The sequence below is a fragment of the Chiloscyllium plagiosum genome, unplaced genomic scaffold, assembly GCF_004010195.1.
Source record: "Chiloscyllium plagiosum isolate BGI_BamShark_2017 unplaced genomic scaffold, ASM401019v2 scaf_62, whole genome shotgun sequence".
NCBI lineage: Eukaryota > Metazoa > Chordata > Chondrichthyes > Orectolobiformes > Hemiscylliidae > Chiloscyllium > Chiloscyllium plagiosum.
In genome coordinates, this window is record NW_025215362.1 from 11,593 (window position 1) to 20,612 (window position 9,020).

The 9,020-nt window shown below is 46.9% G+C and overlaps 1 protein-coding gene across 1 annotated transcript in view; it reads left to right on the top strand.

Moving 5' to 3' along the window:
* Window positions 1–9,020, top strand: part of LOC122548309 (sperm flagellar protein 2-like) — a 60,571-nt gene that overhangs the window by 4,723 nt on the left and 46,828 nt on the right. The gene's annotated exons all lie outside the window — the stretch shown is intronic.

The following is a 9,020-nucleotide window of genomic DNA, read 5'->3' on the forward strand; positions in this document are numbered from 1 at the left end:
CCCCAGGGCATCAATGTGGACTTCACCAGTTTCCTCATTTCCCCTCCCCCCACCTTACCCCAGTTCCAACCTTCTAGCTCAGCACCGCCCTCATGACCTGTCCTACCTGCCAATCTTCCTTCCCACCCTTCCACTCCACCCTCCTCTCTGAGCTATCACCATTATCCCCACCTCCATCCACCTATTGCACTCTTAGCTATCTTCTCCCCAGTCCCACCCTCTCCCATTTATCTCTCCACCCTGGAGGCTCCCAGCCTTATTCCTGATGAAAGGCTCCGGCCCGAAACATCGATTTTCCTGCTCCTCGGATGCTGCCTGACCTGCTGTGCTTTTCCAGCACCACTCCAATCTAGACTCTGATCTCCAGCATCTGCAGTCCTCACTGTCGCCTAGTTCACTCTCCAGTTTAATGAAGAATTGTACCATGTTATGGTTGCTCTTCCCCAAGGGACACCACACAACAAGATTATAATTCTTTCTCATTACAAAGTCTAGGATAGCCTGCTCTCTGGTTGGATCCTCAAAGTATTGGTCTAAAAGGCCATGATGTTCACACTCAGGAAATCCTCTTCCTCAAAACATTTGCTCATTTGGTTTGTCCAATCAATATATAAATGAAGGTCGCCCATGTAGGCCAGACCAAATAAGGATGGTAGTTTCTTTCCCTAAAGAACATTCGTGAGCCAGATAGGTGTTTCCTGACAACTGACAATGGATTCATGGTCATCATCAGATCTTTGATTCCAGATCTTTATTGAATTCAAATTTCAGCATTTGGCACGGTGGGATTTGAACACAGGCTCCCAAAACATTTTGTGTGTTCCTGTATTAACAGAACAGTGATAGTACCACAAGGTCACTGCCTGCCCTTGTTCCCTATTGCTCAGAGGGCAATAGACAAATCCTGACAATGGTTTCTGCCCCTTGGTGTTTATCTGTCCCAATCCACATTGGGATTTTCTGGGCCAATATTCTTCCTCATTATGGCCTTGTTTACTACTTTACTAACCATGCTACCCCTTCTCCTTTCCCTTTTGTCTGTCCTTCCTAATTAATAAATATCCCGGGATGTTCACTTCCCATTCTTAGTCATCCTGTAGCCATGTCTCTATCCTAACTAGATCATAACAGTTTGTATCTATTTGTGTTGCTAATTCATCTACTTTATTGTGGATGTTCCATGCATTAAAACACAAAGACTTTTTTTTTAACCTCATTAGTTAATTTAGCTTTATTTTGCACTTTGGCCCCATTATGTTTTCTGCCTCCCACCTTTGGTTCTCTCTTTTCTGCCTTTTGTTTCCACCCTTGTTTTTCCCTCCTGTGTTTCCCTGCTCGCGTTCCCATTCTCCTGCCATTCTAATTTAAATCCACCCTAACAGCATTAGCAAGCACATCAACAAGGGTATTGGTCCCCTCCCTCCCATAAACAACCAGTTTCCCCTCTCCCCACCTTACCCCAGTTCCAACCTTGCAGCTCAGCACCATTCTCATGACTTGTTGGTCATCCCAGAACCATCCTTCCCAGAACCAGTCCCAATGTCCCAGGAATCTCAATCTTTCCTTCCTACCCCATTTCTCCAGTCACAAATTCACCTAATATATTCTGTTCTTTTTACTCTCTCTAGCCTGGGCACTGTGATAATCCTGTGAGGTCCTACCTAACTCCCTACACTTGGCTTGTAAGACTTCATGTCTGTTTATAATTTTAAAAAAAAGCAATAATGGGATAGAAGATGAAAGACAAAGCTAAGCTAGAACATAGACCTAGAACAGTAGAGTGCAGTACAGGCCCTTCGGCCCACGATGTTGTGCTGGCCTTTTATCCTACTCTAAGATCAGACTAACCTACATACCCTTCATTGTACTATCTTCCATGGGCCTATCCAAGAGTCACTTGAATGTCCCTAATGTCTCTGACACTACTCCCATTGCTGGCAGTGCATTCCTCACACCCACCACTCTCTGTGTAAAGAATCTACATCTGACTCCCTCCCTAAACCTTCCTCCAATGCACCTTGTGATAGCCAATTCCACTCTGGAAAAAAGTCTCTGTCTATTCACTCTATCTATGCCTCTCATCATCTTGTACACCTCTATCAAGTCACCTCTCATCCTTCTTCACTCCAATAATAAAAACCCTTGCTCCCTCAACCTTTCTGCATAAGACACATCCTCCAGTCCATGCAATTTCCTGGTAAATCTCCTCTGCACCCTCGCTAAAACTTCCACATCCTTCCTAAATGAGGTGACCAGAACTGAACACAATATTCCAAGTGTGGTCTAACCAGTGCCCTATAGAGTTGCAGCATAACCTCGCGGCTCTTAAACTCAAGTCCCCTGCTAATGAAAGACAACACACCATACGCTTTCTTAACTCCATCAACTTGGTTGGCAACTTTGAGGGATCTATGTACATGGACCCCAAGATCCCTCTGTTCCCCCACACTGCCAAGAATCCTGCCTTTAACCCTGTAATCTCTCAAATTCGACCCTCCAAAGCGAATCAGTTCCAACCTTTTCCAGGTTGAACTCCATCTGCCACTTCTCAGCCCAGCTCTACATCCTGTCAATGTCCTCTTGCTACCTACAACAGCCCTCCACACTATCCACAACTCCACCAACCTTCATGCCATCGGCAAACTTACTAACCCACCCCTTCCACTTCCTCATCCAAGTCATTCATCAAAATCACAAAGAGCAGATGTTCCAGAACAGATCCCTGCAGAACACCACTGGTCACTGAGCTCCAGGCTGAATACTTTCCATCTATTACCATCCTCTGTCTTCTATGGGCCAGCCAATTCTGTATCCAGACAGACAGGTCTCCCTGTATCCCATGCCTCCTTACTTTCTGAATGAGCCTACCATGGGGAACCATATCAGGTTAGCACAGCTGCCTTGCAGTGCCAGGGACCCGGGTATGATTCCAGCCTCAGGCGCCTGTCTGTGTGGAGTTTGCACATTCTCCCCGTGTCTGCGTGGGTTTCCTCCGGGTGCTCCGGTTTTCTCCCACAGTCCAGGCAGGCCGGGTGAATTGGCCATGCTACATTTTTCCAATACTGATAGGTGCATTAGTAGGGAGTAGGGGAATGGATCAGGGTGGGTTACTGTTCGGAGGGTCGGCGTAGATTTGTTGGGCCGAAGGGCCTGTTTCCACACTGTAGGGAATCTAATCTAATCTAAAAACACCTTGCTAAAATCTACATCCACTGCTCTACCTTCATTAATATGTTTTGTCACATCCTTAAGAATTCAATAAGGTTTGTGAGGCATGACCTGCCCCTCACAAAGCCATGCTGACTATCTCTAATCAAACCATGGTGTTCCAAGTAATTATAAGTCCTGTGTCTCCGAATCCTTTCCAATAATTTGCCCACCAGTGATGTAAGACTGATTGGTCTGTAATGCCCAGGATTATCCCTATTCCCAAGGGAATAACATTTGCCATCCTCCAATCATCTGGCATTCCCCAGTATACAGTGAGGACACAAAGATCATCACCAAAGGGGCAGCAATCTCTTACCTCACTTCCTGTAGAAACTTTGGGTATATCCCGTCTGGCTTATCATTCCTTATGTTTTTCAAACTTTTCAGCACATTTTCCTTCTTAACATTAACCTGTCCAAGCATATCAGTCTGTTTCACGCTGTCCTCTCAAACATCAACGTCCCTCTCAGTAGTGAATACTGAAGCAAAGTATTCATTGAGGACCTCCCCTACCTCCTCCGACTCCAGGCACACGTTCCCTCCACTATCCCTGATCGGCCCTACCCTCACTCTGGCCATCCTCTTGTTCCTCACATAAATATAGAATACCTTAGGGTTTTCCTTAATCCTACCCACTAAATCTTTGTCATGCCCTTTCTAGCTCTCCTAAGTCCATTCTTCAGTTCCTTCCTGGCTACCTTGTGACCCTCTAGAGCCCTGTCTGATCCTTGCCTCCTCAATCTTCACTGAGCCTCCTTCTTCCTCTTAACTAGATGTTCCACATCCCTTGTCACCCGAGGTTGCTTCACCCTCCCATCCCTTCCTTGCCTCAGTGGGAAAGACCTATCCAGCACTATCAGCAAGTGTTCCCTAAACATATTTCTACATTTCCCTGAGAACGTCCGTTCCCAAATTAGGTGCCCTAGTTCCTGCCTAATAACATTGTAATCCCCCCTCTCCCAGTGAAATACTTTCCCATACTGTCTGTTCCTGACCCCCTCCATGGCTATAGTAAAGGTCAGGGAGTAGTGATCTCTATCACCGAAATGCTCTCCCCCCGAGAGATCTGACACCTGGCATGGTTCGTTGCCAAGCACCAAATCCAATATGGCCTCCCCTCTAATCGGTCTATCTATATATTGAGCCAGGGCCCTTCCTGGTCACACCTAATAAAAACTGCTCCATCCAAACTATTTGCAATGAGGAGGTTCCAATCAATATTAGGGAAGTTGAAGTTACCCATGATAACAACCCTGTTGCTTCCGCACATTTCCAAAATCTGCTTCCCAATCTGCTCCTGCGTGTGTCTGTTCTTCTTTAATTTACAAGGCTAGCTAGCAATATAAAAGAAGATCGAAAAAAGTCTTTAAAAATATATAACAAAGTAAGAAAGAGGTGAAAGTAGATATTGAACCGTTGATAAATGAAGCTGAAGACGTAGTAATAGGGAACAAAGAAATGGCAGAGGAATTGAATAGGTAGTTTCCATAATGGAAGTTACCAGCAACACACCAGAACTTCAAGGCAATTAGGGGCAGAGAATGAGAACATGCTGGGGAAATGGGCTGAAAGGTCTCAAGGTGAATAAATCACATCGGACTACGCCCCTGGGTTCAGAAGGAGATAGCTGAGCAGATTGTAGAGGCTTTGGTGATAATCTTTCAGGAATCACTATAGTCAGGGAGGACTGGAAAGTAGAGAATGTAACACCCATGTTTAAGAAGGGAGGGTGGTATAGAATATAGTTGAAACTTTATTGCTGGAACAGCACAGCAGGTCAGGCAGCATCCAGGGAACAGGAGATTCGACGTTTCGGGCACAGGCCCTTCTTCAGGAAGAAGGGCAAGGGAGGGTGGTATAGAATATAGGCTGGTTAGCCTGACCTCGGTCAGTTTAGACTCAGTTATTGAGGATGAGATTGCAATGTACTTGCAAGTACATGGTAAAATAGGGTGGAGACAGCAAACTTTGTAAAGGGGAGGTCATGCCTGACAGATCTGTTAGAATTCTTTGAGGAGGTAAGGAGGTCCTGATGAAGGTGTGTTTGGGCCCTTGGATGGTGAGGAGGGAAATGGACATGTGTTCCACCATCTGTGGTTGCAGGGGAAGGTGTTGTGGGGCTGTTGTGTGGGGAGGTGGTGTGTGGGGTGGGGATGGGGTGTTGGGAATGAAGGAGGAGTGGACCAGGGTATTCCAGAGAGAACAGTCCCTGCAGAAGGCTGACAAGGGACAGGAGGAGAATATGTGTTTGGTGGTGGCACTGTGCTGGAGGTGGCAGAACTGGCAGAAATGCACTGGATGTGGATGCTGTTGGGATGGTAGGTGCAAGACAAGAGGGTCCTTATCACTGTTGTGGAAGGGAAGAGAGTGGGTGATGGGTCAGACCCGGCTGGGGGTCCTGTCAACTGTAGCGCTGAGATTCCTCAATTGGGTGCACATTTCGGATGCTCCCTTTTAGAAGTTGGCACCATCAGAGCACACACAACGGATACAGAGGAAGTGGGAGAATGGAAAAGAGTCTTTACAGGAAACAGGGTGTGAGAATGTGTCTAGGAGAAACTGAGGGCTGCAGATACTGGAGATCAGAGCTGAACAATGTGTTGCTGAAAAAGCGCAGCAGGTCAGGCAGCATCAAAGGAGCAGGAGAATCGACGTTTCGGGCATAAGCCCTTCTTCAGGAATCTTGTGAGAATGTGTCGTCAAGGTAACTCTGGGAGGCAGTGGGGTTATAGTGCTTATTGGTGGCCAGCCTATCCCGAGAAATGGAAACAAAGAATTTGAGGAAGGGGAGGAAGGAGTCAGATGAAGAAGAGAGTGAGGTGAAAACTGGAAGTGAAATTGCTAAATTTTTCCAATTCTGGATGAGAGGGGACATAGCTCCGATGATTTCATCCGTGTACCACAGGAAGGGTTGTGGGTGGTGACCAGGGTAGGATTGGAATAAGTCTGTCGGTCTGTCACTCTCTATCTTTCTCTCTGGCTCTGGTTTTCTGACTCTCTCTCTCGGTTCGAGCTCCACCTACTGCCTACTCCTTCACCTATCCCCTGCCCCATCTCCAGCAAAAATGTCAACCTTTCCCCAGCCACAATTAGATCGGAAGGAGGATTGCTGGACCCAAAACATTAAGTCCGCTTTCTTTCCTCAGATGCTGCTGAGTATTTCCAGCAATTTATGTTTTTGTTCCTGATTTGCAGCATCTGCAGTATTTCTTTTCGAGATAGATAGGTTCTTGATCAGTAAGGGGATCAAATCTTTCCAGCTGAAAGCAGAAACATGGGGCTGTGAAACATTTGAACCATAACTGAATGGTGGAGCAGACTCAATGGGCTGAATGGCCTAACTCTGCCTCCATATCTTCTATGGTCTTTGGATACAAAATATCTCCACAGAGGCTAGTATCCTGTAACCAAAACCCCGTTGGAGCCTTGACTCTGATGACTGTCCTCAGAGCCAGCTCTCAGACTGAACAGAATCTCTGACACTCCTGTTTATATCTGTCAGTCAGGCTCCTGCACTGGGGCAGTTAATCTGGTCCAACCAGGGAACCTATTCAATGAAGTCCAACTCGTTGACCTCAGTACAATCATGACATACCTCCCTCTCTGAATCTGAGGACACAGGCTAGTTCTTATTTTTTGTAGTTCCCCCTGAGGTGTTTTATCACCGGGTCAGGTTCTCCCTGAGGTGTTTTATCACCGGGTCCGGTTTCCTACTGAGGTGTTTTATCACCGGGTCAGGTTTCCCCTGAGGAGTTTTATCACCGGGTCAGCCTCTCCCTGAGGTGTTTTATCACCGGGTCAGGTTCCTCCTGAGGTGTTTTATCACCGGGTCAGCCTCCTCCTGAGGTGTTTTATCACCGGGTCAGGTTCCCCCTGAGGTGTTTTATCACCGGGTCAGGTTCCCCCTGAGGTGTTTTATCACCGGGTCAGGTTCCCCCTGAGGTGTTTTATCACCGGGTCTGGTTCCTCCTGAGGTGTTTTATCACCGGGTCAGGTTTCCCCTGAGGTGTTTTATCACCGGGTCAGGTTCGCCCTGAGGTGTTTTATCACCGGGTCAGGTTCCCCCTGAGGTGGGTGTTTTATCACCGGGTCAGGTTCCCCCTGAGGTGTTTTATCACCGGGTCAGGTTCCCCCTGAGATGTTTTATCACCGGGTCAGGTTCCCCCTGAGGTGTTTTATCACCGGGTCAGGTTCCCCCTGAGGTGTTTTATCACCGGGTCAGCCTCTCCCTGAGGTGTTTTACAGTTCACGTGCTTGTTCATGTCTGTCACTCCAACCAGAACTTTACACACGTCATTGGGCCTGACCTTGTGTGTATCATGTCTCTGACCCATGCAGAGCCATTCCAGTGGTTCCAACACCAAACACCATCTCTTGAAGTAAACTGTCTCTCGTTTAGCAGAGTCATGTATCTGACATTTGCATTTCAGATGCCATTTGACCCCGGCCTCAGGCTCGGGAAGATCAGGTTGAACCTGGTGTGCGGACATCTCCCTATGAATAACTCTGCTGGAGCTATCCCTGCAGTAGCATGAGGGATGGTCTTATGATCAGGGAGGAACTGGGACAGCTTGCTGTTGAGTGAAGCTGTTGGCTGTTTCCTTCAGCCTGTCTTCAGAGTCTGGACTGCTCTTTCCGCCAGGCCATTGGATAATAGATGATATGGAACTGTCCAATTCCCTGCTGGTAAATGTAATGTATGACCAAATCCTCCAGGAGTCAGTGTATTGCAAAAGATGCTCACAGTTTCTCTATCGTCGTTCCCATGTTCAATAGACTGGACGTCCACAATGACGAAGAGTGTTTAATCCGTGAAAGATTCAGCATAGTCAACATGTAGAACATAGAACATTACAGGGAAGTACAGGCCCTTCGGCCCTCAATGCTGCAATCTGTGGAACCAATCTGAAGCCCATCTCTCCGACACTATTCCATTCACATCCATATGTTTATGCAAAAACCGTTTAAATGCCCTTAAAGTTGGTGAGTCTACTACTGTTGCAGGCAGTGTGTTCCACGCCCTACTACTCTGAGTAAAGAAACCACTTTTGACATCTGTCCTATATCTATTACCCCTCAAATTAAAGCTATGTCCCCTCGTGCTAGCTATCACCATTCAAGGAAAAAGGCTCTCCCTGTCCACTCTATCTAACCCTCTGATTATCTTAGATGTCTCAGTTAAGTCACCTCTCAACCTTCTTCTCTCGAACGAAAGCAGCCTCAAGTCCCTTAGCCTTTCCTCGGAAGACCTCCCCTCCATACCAGGCAACATCCCGGTAAATCTCCTCTGCACCCTTTCCAAAGCTTCCACATCCTTCTTATAATGCGGTGACCAGAACTGTACACAATACTCCAAGTGCGGCCGTACCAGAGTTTTGTACAGCTGCAGCATGATCCCATGGCTCTGAAACTCAATCCCTCTAACAATAAAAGCTAACACATCATATGCCTTCTTAACAACCCTGTCCGCCTGGAGTGGCAGCTTTCAAGGATCTGTGTACCTGGACACCGAGATCTCTCTGTTCATCTACACTGCCAAGAATCTTACCATTAGCCCAGCACTCTGCATTCCTGTTACCCCTTCCAAAGTGAATCACCTTGCAGTTTTCCACATTAAACTCCATTTGCCACTTCTCAGCCCAGCTCTGCAATTTATCTATGTCCCTCTGTAAGCTGTAACATCCTTGGGCACTATCCACAGCTCCACCGACCTTAGTGTCATCTGCAAATTTACTAACCCACCCTTCTACGCCCTCATCCAGGTCGTTTATAAAAATGACAAACAGCAATAGACCCAAAACAGATCCTTG